At 46.6% G+C, this 16,066-nt stretch overlaps 1 long non-coding RNA gene across 2 annotated transcripts; it reads right to left on the bottom strand.

Annotated features, from left to right (window-relative positions):
- Positions 1 to 1,565: 1,565 nt before the first annotated feature.
- Positions 1,566 to 6,179, bottom strand: LOC142910085 (uncharacterized). 2 transcript variants are annotated; one of them, XR_012932735.1, is made up of 4 exons: positions 6,097 to 6,179; positions 5,411 to 5,532; positions 5,089 to 5,240; positions 1,566 to 1,879 (listed from the first exon to the last, which is right to left on the bottom strand). It is a non-coding gene; the product is annotated as an uncharacterized LOC142910085 (long non-coding RNA). The 2 variants fall into 2 exon arrangements; XR_012932734.1 differs by lacking the exon at positions 1,566 to 1,879 and having other exon boundaries at positions 4,735 to 5,240.
- Between the last annotated feature and the right edge of the window lie 9,887 nt (positions 6,180 to 16,066).

Here is a 16,066-nt window from a genome sequence, read left to right on the forward strand (position 1 = left end):
TGTGTGTTGAAGTCTGTGGGTCTCTGTGTGAGGTGAGTGTGTGGGTTTCTGTGTGTGGTGAGTGTGTGGGTTTCTGTGTGTGGTGAGGGACATGGTGAGCGCTGTCTGACAGTGCTGAGTGGCACCACGCTCTGCGTGCGGTGCCGACCCCTACAGGATAGGGTGTGAGAGTGCTGGCCATGGGAATGGGGTTACCAAGGGCCATGGCACTTGACCACGAAGGACACGTGACCAGTAAAGTGTACACAGGGCCCCCAGGTGGGGGCTAGGGGTGGTCACGTGTCAGGGCCGGGAACCCGCTAGAGGATTCCAGAAGGTGGTCGTGGCCAAGGGCGGAGCCACCCCCGCCACAGAGGATAAAAGCCGGGTCCCGAGAGGGACCGGCTGCTGTTGTTCATCCTGAAGAATCTACGTCCTACAAGAGTCACCAACACGTGGACCCGGACCCCGGCCAGGGTCCGGTCCGTCGTAGCTAATTCCCGTGTAATTAGTGTAGATAGCCTGGTGGTCCACCACCATAGGTTGTTCATGTGTTAAGGGGTAGTACCCCGTGTGTCGGTTGAAGAAGTGCGTCTGTGACTCAGTTGAATTCATTACACATATTTACTGATGTATCCTTTAACAAAAAGCATTACAAATTGACGTAAGCATTTGCCAGTGTTAGTTAATAAAATTCAGTGTAAAACAGGAAATGGCTGTAGTTGATTACCCCAAACTAATTACAGTATCATTAATTATATGGTTCTATTGTACACTAAACGACGCATGTGTTGCTTGTTGTGGCACAGACCTGCCAATACGGCCTTGTGTGCTTTAAACTCCTGGCCACCAACACGAAGCAGGCAGTCAGTGAAGCGGGAATTGTCCCAGATCTCCCCGAAGTCAACTGCCAGCCGGCAATCTGGCACTTTCAATGTACTCATGCTGGATTGTCCAGAAATGTTCACGGAATCCTGCACCACACTAACCTGCATAGACATCAACCAGCTTTGAGAAGGCATTTGATGATTTTTTTTTTACAAATCCTCACTTAACTACACATTTTGCATGAAGATGTAGGCTTTGGTTCAATCAAGCAAGCAAATCTGCACAGACATCCTATATCAGAACAAGTGTTGTGAATGCCAAAATAGTGGTCCGTGAAATGTTTTTCATATTAATCAATTTTCATTCTATATTTTTGTCAAGTTATTTTACACTGTATAAACAGTTTAAACAGGTAGTGAGGCCCCTAATTATGGGTTCTGCACAACAACAGAGGAAGTGAACAGCCCTTCTTGATGTGCTTCCTTTCATTCTCAAAAATGCTTGTATTTTGTAAAGGATTTTAAAGGTAAAAAATGTAAATCTGGCTGATTAAAAGGACCCCCCTAAGGACAAGAAACATTTACATCAAACTGGCTGATGTCCGAGAATAGGAAAAGGAATTCATGTGGCGACATTTAAACAAAACACTTTATGTAACACCTGACATTCTAGTTTATAAAAATGTCAAGGTTTAAATATAAACACTATCCAGAGGGAGAAAACCTAAAAAAAATTATGCTTGATTATTTAATTGTTGTGCTATGTTAACTCTAGCATCAGTGGAGGAAAAAAGTGCTTGTAAAACTCATGTTAACAATTTCCTTGTATGGAATAGGGAAAGTAATTATTACAATCTTCAATTAAATAGAATATTGACTCCAACTGTGCAATTGTAATGAATAAAATAGAAAATTACACATTAGCTGCAGCATGTCATACTTACTTCACCAAAGAGTGTCAGTTTGTTATCTGGAAGCAAGCTATTAGATACATCAAGCAAAAAATCTCTTCGAATGAATTTTTTTAAATCCCCAGTCTTTTCCTTGGAAAAAGCGGTATGCTCGTGGGCTCTCTGTAAAAAAATAGATTTCAAACAATACTCACCAGTTCTTAAAATAAACTGTGGTAATTTCATGTAATGGGAAAAAAAAAACTTAATTCTATTTTCAAAGTGTAAAGACAGCAATGTATTCTAAAGCCCTGCGCCACGGTGGCAGTCAACTACCTCGCCTGGTATATAGGTCATGGGTTCAATCTCAACCCTGATGCCTGTATATTTGTAATCTGCATGTTCTTGTGGTTGCATGTATTTTTATCCAGGTCTTCCGGTTTTTCCCTCCATATTTATAAAAATCCAGAGTATTTGGCTGCTATACATTTCCACACAATAAGCGATCTCGTTAAGCTATCGTTTGTGGCCGGGGCACTTCTGAAAAAGAGCTATGTACAGTGAGGGAAAACAGTATTTGATTCCCTTCTGATTTTGTATGTTTGCCCACTGACAAAGAAATGATCAGTCTATAATTTTAATGGTAGGTTTATTTGAACAGTGAGAGACAGAAAAACAACAAAATTCAGAAAAACGCATGTCAAAAATGTTATAAATTGATTTGCATTTTAATGAGGGAAATAAGTATTTGACCCCTCTGCAAAACATGACCTAGGACTTGGTGGCAAAACCCTTGTTGGCAATCACAGAGGTCAGACGTTTCTTGTAGTTGGCCACCTGGTTTGCACACATCTCAGGAGGGATTTTGTCCCACTCCTCTTTGCAGATCTTCTCCAAGTCATTAAGGTTCCGAGGCTGACGTTTGGCAACTCGAACCTTCAGCTCCCTCCACATATTTTCTATGGGATTAAGGTCTGGAGACTGGCTAGGCCACTCCAGGACCTTAATGTGCTTTTTCTTGAGCCACTCCTTTGTTGCCTTGGCCGTGTGTTTTGGGTTATTGTCATGCTGGAATACCCATACAGGACCCATTTTCAATGCCCTGGCTGAGGGAAGGAGGTTCTCACCCAAGATTTGACGGTACATGGCCCCGTCCATTTTCCCTTTGATGCGGTGAAGTTGTCCCGTCCCCTTAGCAGAAAAACACCCCCAAAGCATAATGTTTACAGCTCCATGTTTGACAGTGGGGATGGTGTTCTTGGGGTCATAGGCAGCATTCCTCCTCCTCCAAACACGGCGAGTTGAGTTGATGCCAAAGAGGTCCATTTTGGTCTCATCTGACCACAACACTTTCACCCAGTTGTCCTCTGAATCACTCAGATGTTCATTGGCAAGCTTCAGACAGGCATGTATATGTACTTTGTTGAGCAGGGCCCCCTGCGGGCGCTTCAGGATTTCAGTCCTTCACGGCGTAGTGTGTTACCAATTGTTTTCTTGGTGACTATGGTCCCAGCTGCCTTGAGATCATTGACAAGATCCTCCCGTGTAGTTCTGGGCTGATTCCTCACCGTTCTCATGATCATTGCAACCCCACGAGGTGAGATCTTGCATGGGGCCCCAGACCGAGGGAGATTGACAGTTCTTTTGTGTTTCTTACATTTGCGAATAATCGCACCAACTGTTGTCACCTTCTCACCAAGCTGCTTGGCAATGGTCTTGTAGCCCATTCCAGCCTTGTGTAGGTCTACAATCTTGTCCCTGACATCCTTGGAGAGCTCTTTGGTCTTGGCCATGGTGGAGAGTTTGGAATCTGATTGATTGATTGCTTCTTTTATACAGGTAACAAGCTGAGATTAGGAGCACTCCCTTTAAGAGTGTGCTCCTAATCTCAGCTCGTTACCTGTAAAAAAGACACCTGGGAGCCAGAAATCTTTCTGATTGAGAGGGAGTCAAATACTTATTTCCCTCATTAAAATGCCAATCAATTTATAAAATTTTTGACATGCGTTTTTCTGGATTTTGTTGTTGTTATTCTGTCTCTCACTGTTCAAATAAACCTACCATTAAAATTATAGACTGATCAGTTCTTTGTTAGTGGGCAAACGTACAAAATCAGCAGGGCATCAAATACTTTTTTCCCACACTGTAGCTCAGTGGGCCTTGCCTGGTAAAATAAAAATAGTTCAGTTTAGCTTTTAACTTCAAGGTAGATGAAAATCAGCCCTGGATTTAAGTGTATGAAGATATAGTTCATATGGATTACGTGAATGTGTTTGTGTATTCATAATGCTTGTCTTTGTAAACATGGTTGTGTGACGTGAGTTACATGTTAACATTACCAAAGACAACACCAAAGCAAATAATAAGAAAAAAACATGAAAGTTAAAAACAAAAAGATAGATTTAGACTCTCAGAAAAATGTTAATAGCCTTAGCAAAGCACAGTAAATGTATGGATGTCATCACTTAAAATAGTTATCGCGCATTGAAAGAGTATCCTGAAAGTAATAAGGCAATTATAAAACAAACAATATGAACCACTAAAGCAAGGTAAAGGAGAAGTGTGAAATGGGATGAAAATGCCAACCTTTGTAAAACCACCAGAAATGAATAAAAAAATGGATGAGAATACAAACAAAAATAATGAAGTTGTAATAAACAGTGAGTGCAAGCAGAACAAATAAAGCCGTCACTTGATAAATCACAACGGAATAACACATGGTGAAGATTGTAAAACTAGGAAAAGAAATGTCCGTGAATGACAATGTCCAGGTACACTAAGCAAAATAAAATTATTATTGGAGGGTCAATATCGTGGAAGACACAAAAAATATGCATAATGGCAACTTCTGAAGGTGGAACAGGATCAAGAGCACTTTTGGAATATGAATTTGATAATGAAAAGTTGCAATGTGCTACAGGATGAAAGATTCCAATCTAGTGCATATCACCTACTATGAAACACTGATTACAAATAGAAACACTGACAAATGGAACAAAACTAAAAAATACACAAAGCATGGAGAGAAGTAAGTTGAGAATTACAGTGAGAAACTGAAAGAGGAACACGTTGGTCAAATCAAAACGGCAAATTAGAGACATCATATTCACTGTTGTAAATATAGATTGGGCTTGGACAGGACACATCGCTAAATGGGATGGTTGATGGGTGAGACTAGTGGTCGAATAGGAAGAAAAGTAGAGTACATGCCCAAGACGATGTCAAACGTAGACAAGGAGATATTAGATCAGCTCATGTGAAGGATGAGGGATGGTGTTCGTAAGGTTTATAAAATGTTTCAAGCAGTCGATAAATAATGGCTGATTATGATATAATCCTGTTACCAAATACACATATGACGTGAATTGATACTTAAATACAAGTAGTTTCACCCATAGCCTTGGTTTCCTCTCCCTTGGCATTAAGAATAGAAACCTTGAACTTGGCGTAGACTTCACTCTTGGGACAGCTGACCAATAACAAGTACAACGATAGGTAATCTTTACTCTCTTCGTCAAAACCCTTGGGGTTTATGCGTAGGCACCTGATTGAACATATAAACAAGACATATTAGGTGTGTATGTACGCGCAGACTACATTACTAAAACAATATAGTATGAACTAAAACATGCACTATGCAACATTGTTCTAGTAAAGCACCTCTGTGAGCATTGTGATATTTTAATGTCATAAAATAGCCAGAATTTACTGTACCATTTCAATGTATCATTGGTGCCTGCTGAAAATGTAGAACTCTTGAGAACTTGGCCCATTTCTTCACGACAGAAGCTGAAATTGTTGATGGTCCACATATAAGAGAACTTTACGACCTTAACCTGAAACACACGAGCACATAACAGCTATAAAGCTCATTCATTACCATAAATACATGACCATTGACACACCCTCAAGTATTTCACCCACACATCTGAATATTGTGCTAAAAAACACAAACTGTCTATAAGGAAAGAAACATTACTGTAAATGAAAGGGTCTTATTAGTGTTCTGGGATTACCTTGCGTGTTCATTACTGCACAGCGTTAACACAACAAGTCTCAACATGTCATAGATTAGAGTGTGCAATAAAAGGCCTTTTTATTTTTTTATTTGATAAAAACTGCTGCCCCTTTTGTAAAAATACACTACCAGTCAAAATCAGAGACAATTATCTAGTATAATGTTGTTAGTGCAATTCTATGAACTTTGCAATCTGATGTACAAAAATAGCCTGTACAATGATAATCCATAATTGCACTTACACATAATTATGAAACCATTTTGGATGGCTTTGTGATGAACAAAAAACGTGTAAAAGTTAAATGCATTAGCCATGCGCATACTTTGACCGGCACAAGACGGAGACCCGTTGAATGTGATTGGCCACAGGGGAACAAGTTACCTGTGTGTAGCACCAGCTTTCTGCGATGGGCGCATTGGACATTTCAGACGGAAGTGGCGGGCTCGGGGCCCTGGACATGTTTGCATTGAATGCGAGGGAAGTGACATCATCAGGTGACATTAAGAGGGAAGTGACATCATGAGGTGACATTAAGCAGGAAGTGACATCATCAGGCGACATTAAGAGGGAAGTGACATCATCAGGCGATATTAACATGTAAGTGACATCATCAGGCGATATTAACATGTAAGTGACTACGAGATTACGAGTTAAATGTTCTTGCTGTGGTTTTCACACCTGACGATGATTGCTTGTGTTGCGGTCGAAACGTCGTAAGAATTTTATTGTTTTATGTTTTTTATTATTTTATTGTTTCCCTTCTACGTGGTGACTTTACCGAAAGAACAAAGAATATGAATCGCTGCAGTCACGAAAGATTTAAATAATTAAATTAAATTGCAAGAGATTGATTATTCGTGCAAAAGAGCGTCGCGTAACCGATCACTCAGGAGTGGGACCTGCGCCTTTAGTGGCACCCCGACGTGAAACGAGCACACGGCACCAACTGTCCCCACTTCCTGAAACGGAACGGGGTTTTACAATCGATGCACGTGCAACTAGTCTCAATGATTGTTGCGCAACAGGAGTGCTTCAGGAGAGCATCAGCGAGGTTTTACTGTTCCTCCTCCACTGGAGGGGCGCAGGCTACAGCACAGCGGTTTACCACCAGGCACTCCGTAGTTTGGGTTGTGTGGACACAACATCGCAGGGCAGTGAGACTTCTTGAAGGAGGAGATGTGGCACATCAGCCTGTTGATGTTTTGATTTAAAGCTTTCGTTACTGCAGTAATTCATATTCTTAGCTCTTTCGGTAAAGTCACGTTGAAGGGAAACAATAAAATAATAAAATATATATTGTGTTTTATATATATTTTATTGTTTTATTGTTTCCCTTCAACGTGACTTTACCGAAAGAGCTAAGAATATGAATTACTGCAGTCACGAAAGCTTTAAATCAAGAGTCCATCTATGTTCTGAAAAGAGGAGGGGGGAGACGAAAAATTAATTTATGCTGTCTGAAAGCCACCGTAAGCGTGAACAATCAATTAAGACCTGAAATAAATCCTTCCAATGATTGCTAAGCCAGAGTCCATCTTCTCGGTTGAAATTGTCTCTGTGTTTGTATATGTGGATAGCATCATGAACAAATCTCTCATGGTAGCCAGATGTATTGCAAAGAACCTCTGTCTTGGAGAAGTCAATGTCATGTGAGCCTACTGAATTATAACAGTGATCTGCCATGGCCGAGGTGTTGGTCCTACCGTGTTTAAGGTCTGCTTTGTGTTCACGAATGCGGCCCGAGACATTGCGTTTGGTTTCTCCAATGTAACTACTACCACAGAGGCAACTTAGTTTGTAGACACCAGGGTACTGTATGTCGTGATAGCGAACTAATGCGTATAACGCTCCCACGTTTATAATTAACTTAGGTGGGTGACCCCTATTTATTCCCATGTCACAGGGCTATACCTAATACATGAAAACTTGAAATGAAACTTGAAATAACAGACTGTTGAGGCAATTGCTGTTGGCGAGTAGCAGCGTCTATGAAGGCTGGCACAGCACACGAGCAGTGGGTGGCCAACAGCAGGCCCGGCCACCAGAGACCCACAGGGAGACACAGAGACCGACAGAGACACACAGAGACCCACAGAGACACACAGAGACATACAGAGACCAACAGACACACAGAGACTCACAGAGACCCACAGGGACACACAGAGACCCGTAGAGACCCGTAGAGACTCATAGAGACCCATATAGACCCAGAGTGACTGAGACTCGTAGACACCGATAGAGGCTCAGGGACTCACAGAGACCCATAGAGATACCATCACCACCACCATCATCACAACCATGATCATCACCACCATCACAACCACCACCACGATCACACTGCACTAGGTACTCATTTAAAGCCATGCCGACCCATGGAAAGCGGTTTAAATATTCGGCACCGTTATTGGTCGTGAGTGGGGAGGAATTGAACTCTGTTCACTGGGTTCGCAACACAGCGTTGCAAGCCACCACACTGCCGCTCCCCATTAGGACGACGCGCACGGCATTGACAACCTTGATGCTTCCGGTTGCTTGCGATGAAGTGACCGGTTGGCTCAGCCTGCCAAGAGCACCGAGCTGTACCGCTGAGACCATGGGTTTGAAATTCAGGCAACTTGCTTGTGATTTTAAACCAGGTTTTTCAAGCGTATTGCATTTGGCTAAATTCCAGCTGAGAATGAAAATATCAGTTTCACTCTCGTACGTGAAACATTTTTCTCGGTGGCAGGGCGTGTGGGGAGGTGCTGCTCATGACTGTTGGGGGGGGTGGTAGTGACACGTGGCCTCCCAATGATCCGATCAAAATCCCTCATTTCGATCGGATCATTGGGGTTTACAGTGAGGGGAAAAAAGTATTTGATCCCCTGCTGATTTTGTACGTTAGCCCACTGACAAAGAAATATAATTTTAAGAAATATAATTTTAATGGTAGATTTATTTGAACAGTGAGAGATATAATAACAACAACAAAATCCAGAAAAATGCATGTCAAAAATGCTATAAATTGATTTGCATTTTAATGAGGGAAATAAGTATTTGACCCCCTCTCAATCAGAAAGATTTCTGGCTCCCAGGTGTCTTTTATACAGGTAACGAGCTGAAATTAGGAGCACACTCTTAAAGGGAGTGCTCCTAATCTCAGCTCGTTACCTGTATAAAAGACACCTGTCCACAGAAGCAATCAATCAATCAGATCCCAAACTCTCCACCAGTCAACGCCCTACCTGGTTGATTGACGTTGAGAGACCACGCCCACACACGTGATCGGCAAACGTGGTCGATTCCCACGGCTACACAGTAGGAATCGATTAATGTAGGTTCGTTTTAGACCACTGTTGATTCCCATGTTATCCCAATGCAAATCGATTTTATTAGCCTAAGCCACAAATAAATCGATTCCCATGTTATCCCAATGCAAATCGATTTTATTAGCCTAAGTCACAAATAAATCGATTCCCATGTTATCCCAATGGAAATCGACTCATACATCCGTAACTCTACTATAATCGATTCCTAATGTTATCCCATTATGAATCGGCGCGAGTATAGTTAATCGAAATTTAAATCGATTTTCTCTGCAGGTGACTTGGCGTGGAGTGAATGGGGATGCGGAAACTCTTCGTCCTGCACCTCGTCACGTGGTGCAGCAGCCTCGTCACGTGGTGCAGCAGACACGGTGAGCCGAGCCGATCGATACATCATCGGGTGCCAGGTTGTGGTGGACGTGGGGAGCGGTGGTGCAGTGGTTAGCGCACTGTGTGTGTGTGGGGAGCGGTGGTGCAGTGGTTAGCGCACTGTGTGTGTAGTGGGGAGCGGTGGTGCAGTGGTTAGCGCACTGCGTGTGTGTGTGTGGAGCGGTGGTGCAGTGGTTAGCGCACTGCGTGTGTGTGGGGTGCTGTGGTGCAGTGGTTAGCGCACTGTGTGAGTGAGTGTGGGGAGCGGTGGTGCAGTGGTTAGCACACTGTGTGTGTGTGGGGAGCGGTGGTGCAGTGGTTAGCGCACTGTGTGAGTGTGTGTTGGGGTGGTAGCTGTGAACACAGTGGGGACTGTGGTTAGTAGTGAGTAGTACATTATTATACAGCTGTGCCTTAAACTTGTTATTAGATTCAAGTATAACGTTGCAATGACTATTGTTTGCTAAACATAACTTAACATTTTTAATGACTGAGTTGAGTTTATGCGTGCGCTGGGGTGGTAGCTGTGAACACAGTGGGGACTGTCTGTGTACTCAGTAGTGAGTAGTACATTATTATACAGCAGTGCATCTCATACACACACACACATCTCATACACACACATCTCATACACACACATCTCATACACACACACATCTCATACACACACATACCTCATACACACACACACATCTCATACACACACACATCTCATACACACACACACATCTCATTCACACACACATCTAATACACACACACATCTCACACACACACACATCTCATACACACACATCTCATACACACACACATCTCATACACACACACATCTCATACACACACACATCTCATACACACACACACATCTCATACACACACACGCATCTCATACACACACGCATCTCATACACACACACATCTCATACACACACACGCATCTCATACACACACACACATCTCATACACACACACATCTCATACACACACACACATCTCATACACACACACATCTCATACACACACACACATCACATACACACACACACATCTCATACACACACACATCTCATACACACATCTCATACACACACACACATCTCATACACACACACATCTCATACACACACACATCTCATACACACATCTCATACACACACACATCTCATACACACACACACATCTCATACACACACACATCTCATACACACACACATCACATACACACACATCTCATACACACACACTCGCATGCATCTCATACACACAAAGACCCCCGTATAGCCTTAACAGACTCGGGGCAATCGCTGGGAGCCAACACCTATGAAGGCCGGCCCAGCACACGATGGGGTGGGTGGCCAAACACCACGCCCGGCCGCATTTGTCTCCCAAGTGGCGATGTTCACACCCTGCACCAAGTACTCATTTAAGGCTGAGTTGACTTCATAGACGGAAACAGGAATACTTCTTCACAATTATGGCAAATCGCCTGATGAAGCTGGTTGTAATAATCAGCGTAACATCATACTATAATGGTAAATGTTCTGGGTTTACTATCCAATACACAACCAGTGTGCTGAAGCAGTAACTTATTGGCACGTTTTGTTTACGTGAAATATGCTCTGACTTTAACATAGCTATTTCTGTGACCAGTTACAAGCTAATCACTCAGCTATTTCAATGCTAAATTCTATGCTAATTGCTTTGTCAAGGGGCACCTCTGACGATGTGTATACTTTAACTTAGTTATTTCAATGAGCCATTTCAATGCTAAATTATATGCTAATTCCTTTGTCAAGGCGCTTGGTCTTTTTCTTCTCACACAGCTTAAAGGTCGTGATCTAAGCGTGGCTTCTCTCACTCCAGCGCTGTCCTCCAGACAGTCTCGTCCCTTCACCTGATGAAGGCCGCTTGTGTTGTGGCCGAAACGTCGTGATTTTTTGTTATTTTATTTTCACCTACGTGACTTTACCCAATAGAACCAAAGAGTATGGATCCTAGCAGTCACGAAAGCTTTAAATCTAGAAGTGTGTGGGTGGTCTGACTTAGTCCACTAGGGGGCGGTAGGGCGCCACCCCACCAGGCAGCTGGACATGAGAATGATTTTTCGAATAAAAAAGACTTTACTATAACCGTTGTTGTGTTGACATAACTTAAAACTATAATCATTCTTTCAACGTGAATTGCCCGAGTAACATTTTTAGTAGTTCGTATTAGAAACAGCCGCTGCAACGCCGCGCGGTCTGATTTGTGCCTCGTGGGAGGTCTCGAGACCTTTTACCATGGGGTTTATATATTGCAGAACTAATGGACAACCTGAAGTGCATTTCTAGGAGAAAAACCCAGACCAGCCTGTGCATTATGCCTCAAGTTACGTTCGTGTCAAATGAAGACTTGATTTTACAATTTTTAATTTACTGAAATAAGTTTTGATCAAATTAATGTACTTTTTAATCACAAGTATGTTTGTTCTGTTCTGTATGTACATGGACACAGTTCAACATTCAAAGCATTACAAGGGACAATATCCTCTAAATGCAATGGGTTTTATTCCGCTCTTTGGCTTTTACAAGCAGCCACTTGTGAGCCCCGTATTTAGACCGCTTCGAATCACACCTTGGCACAGTAATGAGCAATGTCACCCAATTCTGTCAAATGCGGTGTCCAACGTTTTGCCCCACGTGCCGTCGTCAGGTGCTGCCAGCCCACATCACCGTCTGTTGTAACGAGAATGGACCTTGCAGGTCGATCCCAACCAGCTGATTCGTCCGACTGACGCGGAACGGCCTCAGGGGTACCTGGTATCGCCCTGGTTTCGGCCGCATTGCTGACACGCGCGGCAGCCCTGCACCCAGGCGGCCACGTCTGGTGCTAACTTGGGCCAGAGATACTGGCGACGCAGGGTCTCCCGAGTGCACCGTTCCTCATCATGGCCCCCGAGCGGGTGGTCGTGCACCAGTCTTAGCAGCTGGGGTCGCACCTGGGCGGGAACACAGATGCACCCAGGCTGGCCGGCTTCGGTTACCACGCACAACCGGGCATACAAACCACTCCAGGGTCCTGGTAGGGCGTCCCTCTTCTCCCGTAGGGCCGCTTCCACCGCCGCCAGATCCGGATCCCGCAGCTGGGTCCGTCTCAGCTGCTCGTCGTCCAGGCCCGGGAAGGCGCAGCCGACGTCCTCCTGGATCCGATCGGGTGGGGTTGAGCGATCCGTCAGGCCCCGGGGTGTGGGCCCCATGCCCGCCGGGTGGTCCTCCGGGTCCCTGGTTCCTCCTGCCGGGGTCTCTGTTGCACATACTGCACTCTCTCCCGCGAGGGGGGTTTTAGTTTCGGCGCGCCCTCTGGGGCCCGCTGCTTGCCGGCAGCATCCCCCCGCGAAGCATGGGCAGGCTTCCCCCGTCCTTGTCTCGGCGCACACCGCGGGTCGCCTCGACAAGGCGTCCGTGTTGGTGTGCATACGCCCAGCACGGTACTCGATTTGCAGGTTGTACTCCTGCAGCTGCGCCAGCCATCGGGCCATCTGCCCCCACGGTTCCTTGAATGTAAGGAGGAACTGTAGGGCATAATGGTCAGTGCGTACCCGACATTTTCTGCCATACAAGTACGGCCGGAACTGTTTACATGCGAAGATCACGGCATACAGTTCTTGACGGGTCACACAATAGTTCAGCTCGGCCCCGCTCAGGGTCCGGCTGGCATATGCGATGACTTGCCCTGTCCCATCCTGCACCTGCGACAGCACCGTGCCTAGCCCACTGCCGCAGGCGTCGGTGTCCAAAATAAAGTCAGTGGTGAAATCGGGGAAAGCCAGGGTGGGAGTGTGGGTGAGGTGGTCTTTGAGGGTGGTGTCTTATTTTTGCGTGGGGTAACGCGCTGCGGGTTCGTGCCGCTTCCGACACCAATATGCGGGGGCTGCTGCCCCCCGCCTCCTCCGTTTCATTCTCGCTACTACCCCCCGACTGCTCTGTCGGGTTCGGGCTACTGACCTCCAATTCCTCACCCCCCTGTACCCCCGACTTTGCTGCTGCCCGCGTAGGCATGATTCAATTAGTGGGGCCGCCTGCTTTATGCTTACGACGCTCTACGCGGCTCAGTGGCGGACGCGCTGCTGTGAGCACGCCCGCGAAGTAAAACCCCGTCTCGTGCGTAAACAAAAGGGTACAGCGCGCCGACGCGTGACTCCGCAGCCGGCGCTTAGCCCCCCGGGATCTGTTCGCGCACACGCCCTACGTACCCAGGCACTAACCAACCCAGCTCCGCTACCTGCCCGGCTCTGTACACCAATCACACGTGAGGAACTTGGGGTTAGGGGTTAGAGGGCAGAGGTGTCCACCGTGCGCGCACCGCTGATTGGAGGAAGTCACTCCGCCCCGATTTAAAGGCCGTCTAAACAGCCGCGTGTGTATGCGAACACTAGGCGCTTCACCCTCCTCTTCGCCATAAACAGCCGTGCATGCACGCGAACGCAAGGCACTCCACCCTCCTCTTCACACTCACAAAGACCACACGAGACCGTTTATACTCTACTGGCTATTTTATTCCCCGTGAGTAACTCGCTAAACTACGCGTGATTGTGTGGGTCAGCAGACCCTAACTAGCCTATCCTTCGTGGATCCTGGACTCAATTTATCCTGCCTGGCGCTCCACTTTCTACCCTCTGACTAATTAGCCCAAACTCACCTCTCTCTTACTTACGCTTACTTCCAATCTGATGCGCCGGAAGCTGTAGAAGGGCGATGCTGTGGGTTGTCCCCATGGAGGATTGTGCCTGGCTGCGTTGAAGCTCGTCACACGGACGACTCGAACGGCTGGCTCCAACACCCCGCTGACTTCGATGGCTTGAAGGAAGGACTCTGATCTTACTGCCTGAATCCCCCTCCTTTTATCCTACCTATAACAAAGGCATTCCGCTGTTTCGCCCCCGTGGTCTCCCATCCAATCAGGAGCCCGGATTTTCCCGCCCTTTTGACCGTCGGATCCCAGCTCTGGTGACGTCACCGCAGTGGTTCCCTCGACGTCTGCTTTCCGCTACCCGCCCACTGACTCGTGTTGTGTGTGCGCGCTTCCATCCGCGGTGGCTCAACAGCCCCTGCCATGACCATGCCATTACAATCCAAGGTCACGGCGCCGCAGTGTCCATTAGCCTTAGGGGTAGGTCGCCCAATTCCCCGGCCGTGGGAAACCATGAAGCTTGATCTCAGTAGAGGCTTCTGGACGAAAACCCGTCGGCCAGGTGACCTTCCCTCCCGGCTCTACGTGGGGTATGCGTGCGTTCATGTGGGGGGCGGCGAGGGGCGCGCAGCGTCGGCGTCGTCACTCTCCGGTGGCGGCATCACGGCGGTGGGCACGGTCCCGACGGAGCGGCTCCGCTGCGGCGGCACCACAAGTCTCACACACACCACACACACACACACCACACACACACACAGAGTCACACACACCACAAACACACACCACACACACACACAGAGTCACACACACCACACACACACCACACACACACACAGTCACACACACAGACACACACCACACACACCACACACAGACACAAACACAATCACATACCACACACACAGTCACACAACACACACACAGAGTCACACACACACACAGAGTCACACACACCAGACACACACACAGTCACACACAGGCACACACCACACACACCACACACAGACACAAACACAATCACATACCACACACACAGTCACACAACACACAAACAGACTCACACACACACACAGAGTCACACACACTATACACACACAGTCACACACACAGACACACACCATACACACCACACACACACAAATACAATCACATACCACACACACAGTCACACAACACACACACAGAGTCACACACAGTCACACACCACACACAGACAAAGTCACACAACACACAAAGTTACATACACCACACACACCACACATACAACACACACCACACACACAGACTCGCACACCACACACACAATGACACACTACACAAAGACACAACAACAACCGCCATTCGTCACTAAGTGGTGGTGACGTCACCACGACGCTTGTGCCAGGCAATGTGCACCTTGAGGCCACGTGAAGTGTCGAACGCCCGCTGGCAGGAGGTGACAGGGCAAACCCAAAGTGCCACGGGTCGACTGACTAAGATGACTGAGATGACTGGCTGATGCACCACCTGTGCCCCCTACTGTGCCAACCTGCTGTGCTTTAGCCACCCGGCGCTCCGCTCGTTGTTATGAGCGTCGCTCCTCCACCCTCCGTTGTTGTTGGAGGGCGACTGCCTCCAACTGCCCAGTAGCGTCCTTCACGAGCCTCCTCCACAGAGGCCGATCTTGACACCGCTGGTACCAGTCATCGGCAAGTCCACTCAGCTCCACGTCCTCCTGTACCACATCACTCCATCTTTTCTCTAGCCCATGCCGCGCCCATTTAGCCCCCTCGATCCGGCTGAACAAAAGCTGTTTAGGCATGCGGTGGCTAGGCATGCGGTCTACATGACCCAGCCAACACAGCCTTACCTGCCGGAGGAGCTCACAGATGGGACCTTGTCCAGATCTTTCAAGTATTTGTGAGCTCCTCACACAATCCAGCCTGGTTAAACCCAGGATGGATCGTAGGCAGGCAAACCTAAATGTTTCTAACTGGCGACGATGTTCCATTAGAGGGGTCCACGTTTCGC

The sequence above is a fragment of the Petromyzon marinus genome, unplaced genomic scaffold (genome assembly GCF_048934315.1).
Source record: "Petromyzon marinus isolate PM22_M1 ecotype Great Lakes invasive population unplaced genomic scaffold, UKy_Petmar_22M1.pri1.0 PM_G_Scaffold_138, whole genome shotgun sequence".
NCBI lineage: Eukaryota > Metazoa > Chordata > Hyperoartia > Petromyzontiformes > Petromyzontidae > Petromyzon > Petromyzon marinus.